Source organism: Perca fluviatilis, chromosome 3, assembly GCF_010015445.1.
Source record: "Perca fluviatilis chromosome 3, GENO_Pfluv_1.0, whole genome shotgun sequence".
Taxonomy (NCBI): Eukaryota; Metazoa; Chordata; class Actinopteri; order Perciformes; family Percidae; genus Perca; species Perca fluviatilis.
The window spans coordinates 45,352,353-45,374,164 of record NC_053114.1 but is presented as its reverse complement, the minus strand read 5'-3'; the positions used below and the strand labels follow the sequence as shown (position 1 = coordinate 45,374,164).

The window sequence follows — 21,812 nt, the reverse complement described above, 5'->3', positions numbered from 1 at the left end:
TCGGAGACTTCTTGAAGTGAGACTTGGGGAAACAGTGGATGTGTCATGTGAGGAAGCAGCTGATAATCTGGATATCCAGTGGCTCAAACGGGACTCTAGATATGAGCAAGAAACATGGAGCAGAGTTTTTGGGGACAATACGACATCAGTGATGGACAATATTAGAGGAAGATACCAAGTGGTGACAAACACATCAGCTCTTCGTGTTTCCAACGTCACAAAAACAGACTTTACACAGTACAGATGTCTGGTGATGAACCAACAGCAGTGTGTTAGCAGTTACTCTGTAGAGTTGATCCTACAGTATGAGATGATCTACGGCTCAGTGGGAGAGACCGCTGTGTTGCCGTGCAATGCTGCTGACTCCACTAATGAACAGCCCCCACGTTGGAGGAAGTTTAATCTCAAAACACACTCCTTCACTGACCAAGGACTACAAAACCAGACTGTTCCTTCAGTAGACCAAAACTACTCGCTGGTGTTTTCATCTCTAATGTTAAATCACACAGGTCTCTACTTCTGTAAAGCCTCTAAAAGAGGGCTACATTATGTGCTGGTGGTGTGTCCCAAATTTGCCCCCCCTGCTGTAGAGCTCTTCTCAGAGGGAGAAGAAGTCACTCTCAGATGCAAAGATTGGGAAGGGGATAAGGTGCATGTTTGGTTTATGAAGTCGAACCGAACAGAGGGAAGAATCTTTAGTGTAACGTATGATCAGAGAATGAGCAGAGTGAGCTGGGACTATGGTAATGGGAGCCTGGTTATCTCTAATATCTCAGTGGGAGACGCAGGGGAGTACTGGTGTATAGTTTCTAACCCAGATGGTGACCGGTGTGTGTCAACAGAGAGAACTGTGTTAGTGTACATGGAGCCCTTTGGGATTTACTCCACCTTCTTCAAAGTGCGATGCTCAGTGCTCAGTGTCCTGCTGCTGATGCTCTGTGCTGCTGTAGTCGTTGTGAACCTGAGGACACGGAGAGGAACGCAGCTTTCAGCTCACACACACACTTAATATGCATATATGATCATTTCATCATTGGCTTTAATACAGCCTGGTATACACTGGCTTTAAAACAAGGGTAGGGACACATTCATGCAGGGAAAACATTTAAACTACAACACAAAAGACAGAGAGAGAGATTACAGAAACAACAAACGGGTGCACATGTTCCCTTATCATCTGTATTAGTATGTTGTGTATATATAGAGATGATATTATATTGTATATATATTGAGTTAGATCTTTTCTTGATTTTGTTGTGGATGTGTGTGATTATAGGGATCACTGCTTTGGGTTGCACCCTGACCCACATGAGGGGGGGTGGGGGGCTGCTCTGTTAGGGGACATGTTGGGAATTCACTTTTTAACATTAAAGTCACCTAAGAGTTTGTTTACAAATCATTTTACCTTTACGTTAACTATGACTGTGTGTGTGTGTGTGTGTGTGTGTTTGTGTGTGTGCATGTGTGTCTGTGTGTGTGTGTGTGTGTTTGTGTGTGTGCATGTGTGTGTGCATGTGTGTCTGTGTGTGTGTCTGTGTGTCTGTATGTGTGTGTGTGTATGTCTGTGTGTGTGTGTGTTTGTATTTGTTTGTGTGTTCCAGATGTTTTATTTTAAATCTAAAGATTATGTGATGTTGTATATTATATATGAAGGAATATGAATTGTCTTTAATGCATTTATAATAGTTGTATCTTGCAGCATTGTCAGTGTTATAAACTTGTTATTACATCTTGGTCTATATCTATAATCTATTGTCTGTGTAATAAACATTATTAATAAACAATTAAACTTGTTCTGATTGTGATTTCTGATTAATTATTATAAGCAACATATCTCTCGTTCTGTAAAATGTTTCTTATGTTACCTTTCAGTAAGTAAAGTTTATTTCTAGAGCACATTTAAACACACATTAACCTGATCAAAGTGCTGAATAAAAGAACATTAAAATGTAAATATCAAAACCCAAAAAGAAGATCCCAACACCAACAACAAGCAGCAGAATGATAGACATGATGAGACCAGATTGAGAGATTAGAGAGTTATAATGGGTCTTTATCCCAGATATAAAAACAGAAATGGAGGGAGCACATCTGATATGTGAAGGCAGCAGCTTCCACCGTCGTGGAGCAGCAACTGGAAAGGCTCTGTCCCATATTTGGCAGTTTGCAGATGATCTGTATCTGTGTTTTATTATAAAGTTAATTAAATAAAAGGTGTTACACTTTGTCTCAGCTACAGCTCTGAGTCTCTCCCTCTGCTCCTGTTTCACTCTCCACTGAGTCTCACTTCATGTCCCGCCCACAACACTATCTGGTTGGTAGATGTTAGACGAGTAACAGCCAATCAATCAAATCATCATGAAGTTATGTTCAAGTGTTGAATGTATTTCTCTACTGGAGAGAACAACTCAGCAGTCTTATTGGGCTACTTTAGTTCTGCATTACATCAGGAGTTAATAGGAGGTAAGGCAAAATGTTATCCAATTGCATGCAGTGAGATTTTCAAATGTATGCTTGGTGCCGCCCCTCGAGTTGGGCCATTTTCATTACTCACTGCCAGACCCTTAATCTTTTGGATTTGGGTCATAGAATTTAAATAATAATTGTTGGCATGATTGTTTTTTTAAATCATGTTTTCATGTCAAACATACACAGTGAATCCTTTGGTTTCACTTTATCTGTAAATAGGGCTGGGTATCATTAAAAAATGTTCAATACCAATACTGTGACTTCAATAACGGTTCCTACAAGATACTTTTTTCGATACTAATTATGATGAAATAAAAATAAATTACAACATTACACATTACGGTACAAATCTTAGCATTTATTTCTCAGCTCCAACTATGTCTACACCCGTCTCTGTGTAACGTAGAGTTTTTCCTGCGTGTCTCTACGACGTGTAACGTTAGACAGCCAATCACAGACATTATTAGATCTTGGTAGAAGCATGCTCCGTGCTGATTGGCCCACTGATGCTGATATTTACTCCATAGGTCAGTGTTTCTCGAACCTTTTCAGACCAAGGACCGATTACCCAATAAAACAGAAACTCACGGACCACCTCACTGCCAAAATATCCCCCAAAACAACAGGCCTCCTACTTCAACATCTTGTCAATTGACAGTAATGTAAACTTTATTCCTCCGTATTTCCTTCAAAACGTCACGCTGATCAATTTGTGCATTTGGCATCATCGCAAAACAGCTTCAATGCCCAATGAAAACAGCCAATTCAAGTGATATTGTTTGAACTTACATGCAAGTTTAATTAATATTGAAAACAACACATCTGTGCTCTTCACTGTTTTTTGGCTTTGGAGTTGCTCGCAGACAGTTTAAAGCGCCCATATTATGCTAGGTTCATAATTGTATTTTGAGGTTGTACCAGAATATCAAATGGTTTAATTTTCAAAAAACACCATATTTTTGTTGTACTGCACATTGCTGCAGCTCCTCTTTTCACCCTGTGTGTTCAGGTCTCTGTTTTAGCTACAGAGTGAGACCTCTCATACGCACAACTCCCCCACAAAGCTCTTTCATGCTTCTTGCTTTCAGCGCAGGGCGGATGGTGTTATGATTAGTGGTGGGCAGATTGAGGCTTCGTGAAACAATGAAACAGTTGAAGCAAATGTGCCATATTGTGTCGAGGCTTCGAAACAATCCAAAACACCCGTCTCAGCGATGACACCTAGTGGTCACTTGCAGGTGTTGATCTGAAACAACCTTGACAACGAGCCATTAAAAAAAATATGTGAAGCTTGTAAGGCTTCACATATTTTGTGAGAGGAGTTTGATTTTGAGATAGCGGATTTTTGGTGATATGGTGACATTTATAGTGCGATTTGTTTAGTTATATTTAGGCTTACATTTAAATTTACACATTGACTGATAGGCTAGAGACAGACAGAGTATACATACAGTGACACATTAATAGATAGATACATATATAGCTACATAGATAGATTAAGATAGATAGATAGATAGATAGATAGATAGCTTTAGATAGATAGATAGATAGATAGATAGATAGATAGCTTTAGATAGATAGATAGATAGATAGATAGATAGATAGATAGATAGATAGAAATGGAAGCTCCGTTTTCATTTTCATTCAGAGCCACAAATGTCAACATCAGGCCCATCATAATCAACATCAACACCAGCAGAAACACAGGACAGTTTATGGGAACGTTTTGATCGTATCCGTGAAACCAAGATGATACACAAGTACTGCTTGCCACAGTGGAAGAGAAAAATACCTCAACTATGCGTTTTTGCCCAGAACTCCTGATCCCCTAACTTACTGGAAAGAGAGAGCAGTAATCTTTCCTCATTTGTATGTCCTTGCTAAAAAATATCTTTGCATGCCATCAACAAGTGTCCCTTGTGTGAGGATTTTATCAAAGGCTGGAGAAATTATCTGTAAAAAAAGAAGTAGGCTAAGTCCTTCCACAGCAGAGAAATTCATATTTTGGAATAAAAATCTATAAAAAAGTGAGACATTGTGGCTTGATTTCTTTTACTAATTCATTTTTCATGACCAAAATAACATTATGCACAGTGAGGAGCCTACAAGCCTTACAAGCTTCACATATTTTTTTTAATGGCTCGTTGTCAAGGTTGTTTCAGATCAACACCTGCAAGTGACCACTAGGTGTCATCGCTGAGACGGGTGTTTTGGATTGTTTCAAAGCCTCGACACAATATGGAACATTTGCTTCAACTGTTTCATTGTTTCACGAAGCCTCGATCTGCCCACCACTACATTAGCTGAAGCAGTAGACACCCTACTTGAGAGCATGTGAACACACAGAAGTCGGAAGAACTACTATAGGAGCACAAGATCAGGGAGTCGGTCCAGGTGAGCTGACAAAATGACTCCAACCGTCTGCAAGGAGAGGACCAGGCCTCAGTTCAGAGGAGCTGTTATTGTTTCAAACTGTTGATCTGTCATTATGTAATCCGTGTCAGTAGAAAGCACATCCTCTATAGGGTTTGTTGGTCTTAATGGTTAGGTGAAGTTTTAAATGCATGGAAATAACCTTTTGCAAACAGAGCAAAAGTTTGCTCTCTAGAAAACCGGCTCTTTTAGTAAAGACTGAGCTGTCAGCGATAAACCAACAGGCATCTTTGGTACTGCTATACCAGATGGACCACTTTTCCCCTTGTAAAGACATTATGAAAACATTTTAAAAAGAGTTTTCGAAAACATTTTTCTCAGGATTTTTTTTTTTTTACACAGGGTTAATATTTTTCATCATTTGTAAAACCACTTTGAAAACAGAGTGCACAATTTAAAGGTTAACTTCGGGTTTTTCAACCTGGACCCTATTTTCCTATGTTATTTTTACTGATGGGAACAACAATCTTCAACATTGGTTCAGTATAAAGCCAGATCGCTGCAGTGGGCAGCTGCCAAACTAGCTTCAATGTAAATTATAGGACAATTGGGCACCTTCAATTTATGTCCAAGTGCTGTTTTTGCCGCTGACAGTCTCAGATTAATATTCTAATTGTCGTACAACATTAGGCAAGGCAAGGCAAGGCAGCTTTATTTGTATAGCACATTTCAGCAACAGGGCAATTCAAAGTGCTTTACAAAAAATTATTAAAATACAAGAATAAAAGTTACAGTGCAGTATAAGAAATTAAACATTAAAGGTAAAAAGTTAAAAACAGTTAAAAATATAAAAGCAGACAAAATACAAGATTTTATGGTGCTAGTATGGGACAATGTTTAAGCCGTTGCTCTGTACACGTAATCCACCTACAGTCTTTGCCGTTCCCAGAACGGACCGGTCCCACCGGTTATTTCTCTTTATATGCTTATATAGATTGTCATACAGTTTCAACAATGCAACTTCAGCATAAGAAATTAACAATTATTTAAAGAAAGGCAACATCAAAAAGATAGGTCTTCAGCCTTGATTTCAAAGAAGTGAGAGTTGCTGCAGACCTGCAGTTTTCTGGGAGTTTGTTCCACATATGTGGAGCATAGAAACTGAACACTGCTTCCCCCTGTTTAGTTCTGACTCTGGGGACCACAAGCAGACCTGACCCAGACCACCTGAGAGGTCTGGGTGGGTCATAGTTTACGGAGATAGACCTTTTTGTTGTTTCTGTTTAACATGAAACAGCCAAAAATCACCATCACCAAACCAGACTAAAAGTACTGTTGAAGATCTTACTCTTTAACTAAAAGGTCTATCTCTGTAGGGATCCATCCCATAATGTTGTCAGACACTTAGAATATGTTAAATTAACACAGTTTTAATAGACAGTCTAATGTGAATAAAATATGTTTTTTGACAAGAAATAAGTAATAGAGAGAGAGAAAAATTAGTTAGCCACATTCTGATCATGTGGGACCGATGTACACATTACAATCAAGTGACTTCTTCAGTGTACAGAGACTATTTGACATACATAAACAGAGCTTGGGTACACAGAGAACATAAAACATATAGACAGTACTTGAGTAAACGCTACAGGGAACACTTTACAATGGGGGTGGGGGAGGTAAGTGTGTGTAAGTGTGCAAATGATGGTGTTAATTTATCCATTTGGCCTCATGTGACAATGTGCCTATGATTTGAGACCAAAATGAAATTGGGCTTAGACCATGCAGGAACTCATAGTGCACCTTTAAAGGATTTATTACACCTGGAGAGAGTGGCAAACCAACGGAAAACACACAAAACACCAAAACAGAACACGGCACCTAACACCAAACGTCTTTGACCAGCAAGTCCAGTGACCCTTGAATTTAACCCTCCTTGGATAACTTTGGCCTGGATGGCTGAGCACCTTCACAGAAATCTTGCTTCTAAGTCTTAACTTATTTTTAAATCAATAATTTCAAACTATAGAGAGCTGAAGTCCCGCCCTTCTACTTCTGTTCCATGGGACCTTTCTTTCAAAAAAATATGAACGTTAGTGAATGGGGAGAGGCCAATTCATTTTTGATCCCGTTTGATTTGAGCCATGGATTACAAATATGATGTTCGTCAATCTGAAAGATAATCTTTCAACCGAAGAAAGTCTCAGTTTATTGTTAAACTGTTGAAGTATCAGACTGTGAAAATACAAATTAGAATGACTTCACACTTCATGGATGACGTCTCGCTGAAGCTACGATGTCTGTGTGTATCGTACCTGTGTGTGTGTGTGTGTGTGTGTGTGTGTGTGTATAGTACCAGGATGTAACGTTACTCTAATGAGCAGAGGATCTCTGTTGTTCTTTTGCTTCTCTGCTGAAAACACTTGACTGGATAAAACCCAGTAGTTAAGATAACGTTACATGTGTTGTGGAGCAGAGCTAAGCTAGCTAGCTAGCTAGCGAACAAGTTGAGCATCAAGCTAGGTGATGTAATTTGTGTGAGACGAGAGATGTAGTTCCCTGAGAGATGTAGTCCACTGAGCGGTTTCACACTAAACTAACTTTTATCACATCAACTGTGCCGGTGACTTGGACTATATTATAAATATTCTGCTACATGTGAATTTAACGGACGATACGAGCTAAATCTGTCAATAAAAAGGAGCACCAATGAACAAAGTGGCATCGATCACATAATAATATAATAAAAGGGTAAAAAAAATTAAGTTGTTTTTAGTACTTGTCTTTGATGTGTCTGGAATGACTTAATCAATCAATCAACATTTATTTATATAGCACTTTACAGTAACCAACAGGTATCCAAAGTGCTTCACATCAGAAACCAAGACTAAAACACACATCATATAACATATCATACAATAAAAAGAATGACATATAGAAACAATAAAATCAGAAAAGGTTACATAGAAAATAGGAGAAGGAAATTGTCACCACTACTATGTATTAAAAGCCTTTCTAAACAGATAAGTTTTAAGTCTAGACCTAAAAAGTGCTACATCTGTAGTCGTCCGAATTTCAGGGGGTAACTAGTCTCGGGGCAGCAACTGCAAAAGCCCGATCACCCCACCGTTTATACTTGGACCTTGGGACTTCTAAAACCAGCTGATTTGAGGACCGCAAGGACCGGTTGTGCTCACGCAGTGTTAAGATATCGGACAAATACTCCGGGGCCAGGCCGTTTAAGGCCTTAAAAACAAACAATAAAATCTTGAAATCGATTCTAAAACGCACAGGGAGCCAATGTAGGTTATAGAGAACAGGAGTGATGTGTGCGCGTCTAGACGTATTTGTTAAAAAGCGAGCAGCAGCATTCTGTACAAGTTGAAGTTGTGAGATGGTGGTCTGATTCAGACCAACATAAAGAGCATTACAGTAATCCAACCTTGAACTAAGAAAGGCATGAATCGCCTTTTCTAGATCATGCCTGTTAAGGAAGGGCTTAACTTTAGCCAGGAGACAAAGCTGGAAAAAACTCATTCTAACAACATTGCTGATTTGCTTATCAAATTTCATGTTGCAATCAAAAGTAACCCCCAAATTTTTGACAGCTGGCTTAAGGTATGAAGCCAGGGCTCCCAAACTCAAAGCTGGACCGTCTGGCATATCTGAAGTACTGAAGATGATACACTCAGTTTTAGCTTCATTCAAATGAAGAAAGTTTTGTGAAAGCCACAACTTAATTTCATTAATACAGCTAAGCAGGGAGTCTAGTGCAACACTGTCATTCGGTTTCAAAGGCAAATAAATTTGTAAATCATCTGCATAACAATGAAAAGACAGGTTGTGTTTTCTTATAATAGCCCCTACAGGCAACATATATAAGGAAAACAGGATGGGGCCAAGAATAGAACCCTGGGGTACCCCACAGGAGAGAGGAGCAGTTGACGAGGATAAGTCACCAATCATGACAGAGAAGCTTCTATTTGCCAAATAGGATCTAAACCATGGGGCTTATTGACTTACACATGTTTGGTCTCACCATTAAGTCCAACCTTGACCCGGGGCTTATTGACTTACAGTATGTTGACATTTTTGGCACTTGGTTGTTTTCAAACGGTTTTGTGTTTGATTAGTAAAATCTCATGTATTCAGGGCATTGGCTCTGGATATTTAACCGAGGCAGAGATCAGACTGACATCCAGACGGACGAGGACCAAGGAACGAGACTACTACACTACTTCACCTGAGGTGAGTCCCGTTGGTCTCTGTGTGTTTCAGTAGAACAGAAAAGGATCTTTAGAGGTTTAAAACTTCAGTTTAAAGATTTCAACACTTTGAGCTGCTCTCAGATCTTCATCTGGCATAAAAACTAAAAAAACACACCTGCACTTTGAATCAACTCAAAGACTTGAAGATGACTTTCTTGTCTGTTAAGGTGGGGTAAGTCCTGGTGAAACAAATTTTGTGGCCAGTTAGTCTCTCTCAGCCTTCAAAGCTATAACCAGCACTTCAGTTTTATCCTGGTGGAGTTGTTTATGCATGTTCTGTATATATATACTGGAATTGTAATGGAAAGGTATTGTTGTATATTTGTATATTGTTGTATTGTTGTAAGACCTGAAAAATTGTATGCTGTATTAGCATATCTATTTCCTTTGTAATAATATGATTTTGTAAAATTGGGGCTGGACCAAATAACCTATTTCTAATTTTCTTTTTTTTTTGTTATGTTTTCTTTTGCAACATTGTTGATTGTTCAAGAGAAATAATAAAATGAAATGAAATATATATAATTGTTCCCGTGTTATTATATTATATTCCAGTTGCTGTGAGAGCCCTGAACCATGCGTCCTGTTGTGGTTTCTGCCATCCTTCTTCTGGTGGTGCTGATGTTCATGTCCGCTTCTGCAGCCGGTAAGAACAAACAAACTAAATTATCAGTCTACACAGACAACACAAACACAAAACTGACAACATGTCTTCTTTCTGTGAAACGGTGGATCCTGCAGACATGTGTAAGACCAAATATCCGGCCACACCGTGTACAAACACGAAGCTCGGTGATGGTTGGGTCCAGATGACTAAAAAACGCTGTGTGAAGGCATTCAACGATAAACTGGTCTTTACGGATGCACAGGTAATAAAACACACACATCAGACTACAGACTGTAAATGTGACCTCATCCTGTTCAGACTGTAAATGTGACCTCATCCTGTTCAGACAGTAAATGTGACCTCATCCTGTTCAGACTGTAAATGTGACCTCATCCTGTTCAGACTGTAAATGTGACCTCATCCTGTTCAGACAGTAAATGTGACCTCATCCTGTTCAGACAGTAAATGTGACCTCATCCTGTTCAGACAGTCACTTGCCTCCTGTCAGGTTGCAGGCTTGGACCCAAGTGCAGGAAGGCGAGGAGTAAGCAGCAGTTTGAATAAACAATGATTTTAGTGAAACACAAGGATACTTACAAACTTGTAAGAAGGAAAAGTAATTAAGTGAAAGCAGGAACACGGAAGGAAATGCGGAAATACTCCAAGAACACAAAACCACAGAAATACACATGACAGAACTCTTCCCAAAAGACAGATGACTAATGAACAAATGACAATCAAGCATAGACACAGAAAGCACAAAGACTATTACTGCGTTCTAGACACAATTTTTTAGCCCGTAAGTTACGACTTCAAGTCACGACTCACAACTTGGTAGCATTCCAGGCAAAGTCACCACAAACCCTTTTAGCTAGCATTAGCTAGCGGCTAACTAACGTTGACGTTAGCTATCGTTAGCTGATACTAGCGATTTCTAGTCGGCGACATATTTTGGGCTTCATTTAATAAACATAACCTGTAGTAGTACACAATCGTATGTGTATTGTTTTGAACACAATGTGCGGAATTACTATTACTTTGCCTATTTATGTCTATTTATTTCTATTTCTCACCGTTAATCACCGGCATCAACAGGGGGCGCCATTGTTGTTTATGTGTGTGTGACGTCAAAAACTGTAACTGGGAGAACAACCATCTGGTACCAGTTCACGGGTAGTAAGTTACGGGTTTGACTGTCGTTCCAGGGCGCTTTCACGGGGAGAAGGTTGTGAAAACACGAGTTACGGGACACCTGGAACGCGCCCTAAATACACAAGTAAACGAGGGTTAACAAGGGACAGGTGACTCAAGGGCTGGAGAACAGGTGAAAGATAGGGTGGAGCAGACAATCACAAAGGTGGGGAAACCAAAAGACAGGAAGTAAAACCAGAATACACATAAGAGAACAGAGAGACTACAAAATAAAACAGGAAATGGAAAACCAACAGAAAACAAGAAACCAACTATACACAGAAACTTGACACTGGATGAGACGTGACAGCTCCGTCAAGTACAGCAAAAGATGTGAGGAAAGAGGATTTGAGGAAACTAATTTTTAGTGAAATGTGATGTTTAATAGTATAATGTGATTACGGAGGTACAGCTATGGAGGGTCATTTGACCCAGTATTTAAAATTAAAAGGAAAATGACAAATACATTCTTAATTTATTTTTGGCAATGTAATAATGAAAGGTATTTTTGGAATAATAGAAAAGCTTAAATGCAAAAGCCTGAAATGTGTAACGGCAAAAGAAAAAACAAACATGAGAACGTTTAAAAGAGAAAGTTTGTCATTAAGATATAAAGCCTTATTTTACCTCCCTCTGTTTTGAATTCAACATTTTTTAAAGGTGCTCTTGTGTTTTCTCTTTCGTCCGAGCAGAGGTTAGGGACCGGAGCCAGGCTAGATCAAATAAGGGAATTAATATGACAAATGATGAAGTATCAGTGAAAAAACTAATTCTCCTTTCCTGTGTTTATTTCAGAAAGCCTGTAGAAAGTACCCACGTGGCCTTCTGGTATCGATCCACAACTCATGACGCATCTCCAGTGCGCAATGTGCCATGAACAGAGCCACCACCGGAAAAGTTCAATACTATATCGGACTAATTTATAAGACGGTAAGCAGTGAATGTATCTGTTCATGAAGCCCTATATAGCCCTAGTTCAACGCATTCTCATGAACAGGTTTGTATGATATTGCACAACAATTCCTATAATATCCTACAAAGTTATGGCGGCTGTCGGCCCAACACATAAAGATTAGTCACATGACAGTTAAGTTTATCAGTCTTAAAGTTTGAATGAGGCTGAGAAAAGATTTTGAAGCAGGTACAGAGCACCGTGAGGTCATGAACACCCGTTTGCAGTGTGCATGGTGGCTTGGAGGTTAGCACTCCACCAGAAAGTAGCAAGTGTGTGTTTGTGGCCGGTTTGGCTCAGTGCTAGAGCAGGCACACATCTACTTTGAGGTTTATGCCTCAATGCAGAGGTCCAGGGTTTGATTCCCACCGGTGACAATTTCCTGCATATCTTCCCCCTTTCTCACCTTGTTGTCCTATCAAATTAAGGTGGAAAAAGTCTGAAAAAATGGTCTTTAAAAAAAGAAAGTCTTAACTTCTCCTGGACACATATCGGGCTCCCCCTGTTGCAATCCCTGTGTTTAAACTTTGACATGGCAATATTTAAAATGTATTTGGTTCCAAAAAAATCAGTTATTTTCTACTTATTTTATCTTTATTTCAAGTAATGTGTGCTTTGACTTCAATTGTTCAAAATATTCAATAAATAACCACAAATATTACATCTGAGTGTTCCCTTTAAATAATTTAAAATCAGAGAGATAAGATATGCACTCTTTCATTAGAAAAAATATCCTACCTTTTAATAGTTGAACAAATTTACGGCCGACAAATAAACATTGGTAGTTGGAAGCAGGTAATCGGTGCTATCCACCAGCTGACAGAGTGGAAAGTTAATCTGATGATAATTGGCCATTTGGCCATTTACAATTTGAATGACAGCACAGTAGTTAACTTCAGGCAATCATTTTTTTCTTTTTAGGCTAATGGGGAAAATGTGTGGACTTGGACAGATGGCAGTGTTTTTAATTACCAGGGGATGGGCTGGTGGCCAGCCTGACAATTATAACAACAGAGAGCACTGCGTTGAGATGGTCTCTTGGGGTAAGTAAACAAATGGTTGGAGGAGAGGTAGTAGATTATAAGAAATTAATAACTTTTTATTTATTCATTTTACCTCAGACAAGATAAGAGAGGCACACTATGACGAAGGAGAAAGTGACCCACTTCTCACTTGATTTATTACCTCAGTAAACATTTTCTTTCTTTCTTTTCATATGGTCTCAATCGCTAGTTTTAAGTCTTCTGCAACACAGAACGATGTTCATTTTTTGAATTATGCTCTCGCTGATTTTAAAATGGGCGATAAAGCGGGGGGTGTTTTTGGCGGTGGCTATGATGTGATTACCGGCCAAAGTGTGTAACGTAACGTAGGGTGTAAGGGCTCCTCCCTCACTCCTGCCTTCGCCTAAAATCCTCACATCGCAACCAGGATGGCTGCGCCCGTACGGCAAACTCAACGCCCCTCAGCAGATCTCCACCAACCAATGGGTGACGTCACACATGCTCTGTCCATTAATATTATACAGTCTATGGGTATAAAGGAATATGACTGATCCATTTCTTTGTGTGTTTGAGAGTTTGGGCACATTTCAAACTTCTCCCGACCTGACCAGACCAACAAACCCTATACAGGATGTGCTTCCTACTGACACTGATTAACATGTTTCTTTCAGACTCGGGACTCTGGAACGATGTGGCCTGTGCTGACAAGAAGTCCTACGTGTGTCAAGTGTTAGTCTAGTAGTTCAGAGAGAACCTGAAGAGCAGCAGTTGGACCAGTCTGCTTCAACTGCAACCACTGCAAGCTTTTACATTTACTGCAATAAATATTCAGCATCAAAAATCACGTTGATGGTTCCGGTTTCTTTTCCTGACACTGCCACTGATCCATCTGTCCTCATGTCATCATTAGGGATGTCTGGATTTACAACCAGTGCTAGTTTGGGATCCTTGTCTCTAGAAAGGCCTTCAAACACACAAACGTAACAGAAAAATGCTAACTCTTGTTCTAAAATTGTACTAAAGATCCAGCATGTTAATTTGCAGAAACATATCAAACTAGACAATTAATATGGCTGGGTTAAAAAGATTGATTTTCGTATTCACATCTGTCTGTAGCCCAGTCGGTGGTGAACAAAGCATAGTGACCATCGGCTTGGCAGCGTAACGTGCATAAGGTGCAGTATTCAAGGTCTCTACCTCGCCAAAGAAATGAGAACATAAATGAACAAAAAGGGTTCTTGCGTTGCTTCAATAACTCTGAACAAGAGAGGCACAGTTAAACTCTAGACAAACAGAAACATAGCTGAAATAGGGTGCTACATCACAGCCTCGACTATGTGGAGGCAGGGCTCCAGACAGTGGCCCCCCCAACTGAAAATTTTAGGGGCACAACCACAAAATTTAGGGGCACACACGTAAATCAACATGCTAACCAAATATTCACATTTCTACTAATTTCCCCTGTATTACTAATAAACACTTTGATAATAGATGCAGAAATTACAATGTGCTGTTTCAAATTTTGTTCCACATTTATTTTGGGGTGGCTGTGGCTCAGTGGTAGAGAGGTGTGAGTGTTTATCTGATGAGCAGGTGGCACCTTGTACAGCAGCCTCGGCCACAGTGTGTGAATGGTGAATGGTTCCTGTATATGTTAAAGAGCTTTGAGTAGTCGTTAAGACTAGAGAAGTGCTTTATAAAAACAGGCCATTTACATTTTGCACTTTTGAAGATGCAACATAGAAGGTAAACCGACCGCTGTCATGACAGTACAAATATTTAAAAAATATACCAGCTCTAGTCTCCAGTCTACAATTACAATGAATTCAACTTAAAATTAAACATGCATTGTTTAGGCTACTAAACTAAAATAAACCCCTTCCTCTCTCCTCCAAAACCTGCCCTACAACCTTGAATTGAATAATTATTAATTTCTTACTCACTTTTTTAGCCTGTTTTGTTTTCATCATGACCGTTTTTAATTGCTAGTTTCATGTAAAGCACTTTGAATGTCCTTGTTGCTGAGAGGTGCTGTAGAAATCAAGCTGCCTTCAGCCTGTCAGTCAGTCCCCAGGGCAGACAAACCAACGCTGTGCCTGCTTGACTCACAGGAAGTGTAACGTCAACAGCCCCGCGACCGCTTTCGCCTCCATATTAATATCATATCGCAGCAAACGCTGTCTGTGTGAAGTTTTGAAAAAATGTAACCACACTTGTAACCACTTCATCGGCATCACCGTGACTCACTGTAACTTCAACAAAACTGCAGAGCCGACGAGTCTGCTCCGTCCACACCTCTGCGTGTGTGTGTGTGTGTGTGTGTGTGTGTGTGTGTGTGTGTGTGTGTGTGTGTGTGTGTGTGTGCGCGCCGGAGCTCCGCTCTCTGTCACTATGCAGATATTACAGATAAGCTTTGTGCTTACACACTCTCAGGTACCGAAATTTCCACGTTTAAGTGTAAAAAAGGGGGTAAATTTCATGGTCGCACATGTGCGACTGGATGTAAAATTTTGTCGCACACATGCAAAATGCAACCATTTGGTCGCAGTCTGGAGCCCTGGGAGGTCCACAGCGGCCTCGTCCGGGCCAGGCAAAGAGTCACTTTAAAGGTGCCAGAAACGCTAGCCACGCCAGCCAAGGATAGTAGAGTCATTAAAGTAAAGAACGTAAATACACAAACAGCCATAAGAAAAGCTTGAGCTAACGTTAGCAAAGAAAAGCTTGCGGTAGCATTAGCAGCTTGTAACTATGATTCCTGGGGCAGTCTTACCAGCTCAGCACAGCAAAGCGTTGCAGGCCGGATGCTAACAGTGGTCTGTTGCCGAGAGCCGTTAAGCTCAACCAGGTCTCACGCCAGTTTGTAAATAGTCACGTTATTGATTCGTGTACAGGTCACAATTTTTGAATGTTACCATTTCACTGGTATGAACCGCCACGACACCGGGCTGCTCTGGGGGACGCAACAACGGGGAAATGAAACGCCACAACGCCGGCGACAACAACGGGACGGACCGCCACACAGGGACGTGATCGCAGGGACACGATCCGCGGTCTCTGTGGCACGCAACAACGGGGACATGAAACGCCGACAACAACGGGATGGTTGAGGTTAGGAAAAGAATAATGTGGAAAGAACTGCAACACGCGGGACACGATCGGCGCTATCTGGGGTGAAAGTCCTGTGTTGTTTGACCCATCCTACACCCCGACCAACCTCCCTACTTGGATTTTCTGCTTTTCATACTACTCCCTACTGTAGTCGTGCTGTAATCACGAAATATGCTTCCCATTTAAATACATTAAATTAAAATTCGTGCTCACCACACGAAAAAAACGACATAATCCTGTTCACGAATCAATAGATTCAATAACGTAACCATTTCACGAACTGCCATGAGACTGGGCTGTCAAGCTACATTAGCCCCTAATCAGGGAGTGAGGTTAGCAAAATAAACTGCAATTCAGGTATCTTTAGCTTAGCCGTTACGTCGCCAGGCGAGCGCAATCCTCCGAGGGTCCAGAACTGCGTCGGTGCTGAGGAGAGATGAAATCCCGGGCAGACTCACGGGAAGAGAGCCAGCGTCTCGGTCCTTTTCCGCTCCTAATGAAGAGCTTGCCAGGTATTGCAGAGCGGGTCTGAGGCCCAGGTTCTTTAACTCATCTGCTAGCATGCTACAACACATAAAAATTCACCCAAATCTACAAAAGAACTACTTACTTATGTCCCTCGTCTGCAGGTATTCCACGCAAAGTTGTAAGTGCGCCTTTGTTTAGAAGAAGTCTCCTGGCTAATCCTGCCTTGTACTAACTGATGTTGGAGAAATTCGCTAAAGCAGCACTAGCTTCTAGTCATAGACAGTATATAGAAATGGACACAGCGACGCCATAGACTTCAACAGAGACCATTGAAGGCTATTAGAAGCACTTTTCCGTTGATCACTGAGTGTTACTGAGCAGCCTCCTACTGAGCTTGAAGACTATGTGACGTGAGCAACGTGTCTGAAAGTGTGAAGTCTTCTGGTAGCTGTGCCGAGAGAAATCTCAATCATTCCCAATCTTACAGAGACGGAGAGTGTAGGTACAGTGAAGGAAAAAAGTATTTGATCCCCTGCTGATTTTGTACGTTTGCCCACTGACACAATTATCAGTCTATAATTTCAATGGTAGGTTCATTTGAACAATGAGAGACAGAATAACAACAAAAAAAATCCAGACAAACGCATGTCAAACACGTTATAAATTGATTTGCATTTTAATGAGGGAAGTAAGTATTTGACCCCTCTGCAAAACATGGCTTAGTACTTGGTGGCAAAACCCTTGTTGGCAATCACAGAGTCGTTTATTGTACTTGGCTACCAGGTTTGCACACATCTCAGGAGGGATTTTGTCCCACTCCTGTTTGCAGATGTTCTCCAAGTCATTAAGGTTTCGAGGCTGACGTTTGGCAACTCGAACCTTCAGCTCCCTCCACAGATTTTCTATGGGATTAAGGTCTGGAGACTGGCTAAGTCACTCCAGGACCTTAATATGCTTCTTCTTGAGCCACTCCGTTGTTGCCTTGGCTATGTGTTTTGGGTCATTGTCGTGCTGGAATACCCATCCACAACCCATTTTCAATTCCCTGTCTGAGGAAAGGAAGTTCTCACCCAAGATTTGACGGTACATGGTACAAGTTTTCCTGTCCCCTTAGCAGAAAAACACCCCTAAAGAATAATGTTTCCACCTCCATGTTTGACGGTGGGGATGGTGTTCTTGGGGTCATAGACAGCATTCTTCTTCCTCCAAACACGGCGAGTTGAGTTGATCCCGAAGAGCTCGATTTTAGTCTCATCTGACCACAACACTTACACCCAGTTTTTCTATGAATCATTCAGATCAGATGTTCAATGGCAAACTTCAGACGGGCCCGTACATGTGCTTTCTTGAGCAGGGGGACCTTGCGGGCGCTGCAGGATTTCAGCCCTTCACTGCGTAGTGTGTTACCAATTGTTTTCTTGTTGACTATGGTCCCATGTAGTTCTGGGCTGATTCTATGGGCTGAAATATGTGCCACCAGAAACTGAATTTGAATCATTTATATTTGAATTTGATTTGCTAAACTTGAATTATTGAGTTGAAAAACTGAATTTGAATCATATAATTTGAAATTGTATTGTTTAATTTCAATCATTGCATTGAAAAACTGAATCTGAATAGTATAATTTGAAATTGAATTTATTCGTTTGTAACTGAAGTCCAATAAAATTTGATCCTCACTGAAAATTCAACTCTCTATATATCTTCACATTCAGTTCTCACAATTCAGAAACCTACCTACCTACCTATCGATCTGCGCTTGATTGCTCTTCCTTCATCCTCCAACTACCCAGATGTCTGTCACAGTAACTGGAAATTGAATTTTGGGAACTGAATCTGAATTGTGAGAACTGAATGTGAAGATATATAGAGACTTGAATTTTCAGTGACCATCCATCCATCTTCGTCCGCTTATCCGGGGTCGGGTCGCGGGGGGAGCAGCTCCAGCAGGGGACCCCAAACTTCCCTTTCCCGAGCAACATTAACCAGCTCCGACTGGGGGATCCCGAGGCGTTCCCAGGCCAGGTTGGAGATATAATCCCTCCACCTAGTCCTGGGTCTTCCCCGAGGCCTCCTCCCAGCTGGACGTGCCTGGAACACCTCCCTAGGGAGGCCCAGGGGGCATCCTCACCAGATGCCCGAACCACCCCAACTGCGCTCCTTTCGACGCCAAAGGAGCAGCGGCTCTACCGAGCTCCTCACGGATGACTGAGCTTCTACCCTATCTCTAAGGGAGACGCCAGCCACCCTCCTGAGGAAACCCATTTCGGCGCTTGCACCCTGGATCTCGTTCTTTCGGTCATGACCCAGCCTTCATGACCATAGGTGAGGGTAGGAACGAAAACTGACCGGTAGATCGAGAGCTTTGCCTTCTGGCTCAGCTCTCTTTTCGTTACAACGGTGCGATAGATGGAATGTAATACCGCACTCCGCTACCGATTCTCCGACCAATCTCCGCTCCATTGTCCCCTCACTCGCGAACAAAACCCCAAGGTACTTGAACTCCTTCACTTGGGGTAAGGACTCATTCCCTACCTGGAGAAGGCATTCCATCGGTTTCCTGCTGAGAACCATGGCCTCCGATTTAGAGGTGCTGATCCTCATCCCAACCGCCACACTCCGGCTGCGAACCGATCCAGTGAGTGCTGAAGGTCGCAGGCCGATGATGCCATCAGGACCACATCATCTGCAAAAGCAGCGATGAGATCCCCAGCCCACCGAACTGCAACACCTCCCCACCCCGACTCACCTCGATATCCTGTCCATAAATATCACAAACAGGATTGGTGACAAAACCCAAGCGCCCTGGCGGAGGCCAACCCTCACCTGAAACGAGTCCGACTTACTGCCGAGAACCCGGACACAGCTCTCACTTTGGTCGTACAGAGATTGGATGGCCCTGAGTAGAGACCCCCTCACCCCATACTCACGCAGCACCTCCCACAGTATTCTCCGGGGGGGGACCCGGTCATATGCCTTCTCCAAATCCACAAAACACATGTAGACCGGTTGGGCATACTCCCAGGCCCCCTCCAGGATCCTCGCAGAGTGAAGAGCTGGTCCGTTGTTCCACGCACCGGGACGGAATCCGCATTGTTCCTCCTCAACCTGAGGTTCGACTATCGGCCGAACCCTCCTTTCCAGCACCTTGGAGTAGACTTTACCAGGGAGGCTGAGAAGTGTGATACCCCTGTAATTGGCACACACCCTCTGGTCCCCCTTTTTAAAAAGGGGAACCACCACCCCAGTCTGCCACTCCTTTGGCACTGTTCCAGACTTCCACGCAATGTTGAAGAGACGTGTCAACCAGGACAGCCCCTCCACACCCAGAGCCCTGAGCATTTCCGGACGGATCTCATCAATCCCCGGGGCTTTGCCACCGTGGAGCTGTTTGACTACATCAGCGACTTCCGCCCGGGAAATCGACGCCAATCCCCCGTCATCCTCCAGCTCTGCCTCTAACACAGAGGGCGTATTAGTCGGATTCAGGAGTTCCTCAAAATGCTCCTTCCACCGCCCTATTACCTCCTCAGTTGAGGTCAACAGTGTCCCATCCTTACTGTACACAGCTTGGATGGTTCCCCGCTTCCCCCTCCTGAGGTGGCGAACAGTTTTCCAGAGGCACTTTGGTGCCGACCGAAAGTCCTTCTCCATGTCTTCTCCAAACTTCTCCCACACCCGCTGCTTTGCCTCTTTCACGGCAGAGGCTGCAGCCCTTCGGGCCCTTCGGTACCCTGCAACTGCCTCCGGAGTCCTCTGGGATAACATATCCCGGAAAGACTCCTTCTTCAGTCGGACGGCTTCCCTGACCACCGGTGTCCACCACGGTGTTCGTGGGTTACCGCCCCTTGAGGCACCTAAGACCCTAAGACCACAGCTCCTCGCCGCAGCTTCAGCAATGGAAACTTTGAACATTGTCCACTCTGGTTCAATGCCCCCAGCCTCCACAGGGATGCACGAAAAGCTCCGCCGGAGGTGCGAGTTGAAAGTCCGTTGGACAGGGGCCTCCTCCAGACGTTCCCAATTTACCCGCACTACACGTTTGGGCTTACCAGGTCTGTCCAGAGTCTTCCCCCACCCCCTGACCCAACTCACCCCCAGATGGTGATCGGTTGACAGCTCTGCCCCCTCTTCACCCGAGTGTCAAAACATACGGCCTCAGATCAGATGAAACGATTATAAAATCGATCATTGACCTTCGGCCTAGGGTGCTCTGGTACCAGGTACACTTAAGAGCATCCCTATGTTCGAACATGGTGTTCGAAATAGACAATCCATGACTAGCACAGAAGTCCAACAACAAACAACCACTCTGGTTTAGATCAGGGAGGCCGTTCCTCCCAATCACGCCTCTTCAGGTGTCTCCATCATTGCCCACGTGTGCGTTGAAGTCCCCCAAGCAGAACAATGGAGTCCCCCACTGGCCGCCCTGCAGGACTCCACTCAAGGTCTCTAAGAAGGCCGAATACTCCGAACTCCTGTTTGGTGCATATGCACAAACAACAGTCAGAGTTTTCCCCCCCACAACCCGCAGGCGTAGGGAGGCGACCCTCTCGTCCACCGGGGTAAACTCCAACGTAGCGGCGCTCAGCCGGGGGCTTGTTAGTATCCCCACACCCGCCCGGCGCCGCACACCCTGAGCAACTCCGGAGAAGAAAAGAGTCCAACCCCTATCCAGGAGTACAGTTCCAGAACCGAGACTGTGCGTAGAGGTAAGCCCCACCAGATCTAACCGGTAGCGCTCCACCTCCCGCACCAGTTCCGGCTCCTTCCCCCACAGAGAGGTGACGTTCCACGTCCCCAGAGCCAGCGTCTGCTGCCCGGGTCTGGTCCGTCGAGGCCCCTGACCTTCACTGCCACCCATGTGGCAGCGCACCCGACCCCAGCGGTTCCTCCCACAGGTGGTGGGCCCATGGGCTGGAGAGATGGGAGCCACGTAGCTTGTTCGGGCTGTGCCCGGCCGGGCTCCGTGGCAAACCCGGCCACCAGGCGCTCGCCGACGAGCCCGCCGTCTGGGCCTGGCTCCAGACGGGGGCCCCGGGCTTCCTCCGGGCAGGGTCACTCCATTTCTACCTTGTTTTTCCATTGGGGTTTTTGAACCGTCAATTTTCAGTGACGATCAAATTTTATTGGACTTCAGTTACAAACGCTGTTTCATTGTACAGCCTTGTTAGACTGTGTCGGGGTGTGCATAGCCTACTTTTACTTATGAGATAGAGAGCCCCCCTTAAAGACAAAAAGATCATTAGAGCACTGCTCAGAAGGGAATCAGATCTGCACTGATTGACCTTTTTAACCCGTCGGTTCATTTACAGAACAACTGCTCAACAACATGCGTACACAGGGCGGGGTACAGCGTCCCCCCAAAACAC

At 43.1% G+C, this 21,812-nt stretch overlaps 1 pseudogene; it reads left to right on the top strand.

Moving 5' to 3' along the window:
* Nucleotides 1-8,994: 8,994 nt before the first annotated feature.
* Nucleotides 8,995-13,708, top strand: LOC120555443 (annotated as a pseudogene).
* Nucleotides 13,709-21,812: the final 8,104 nt, after the last annotated feature.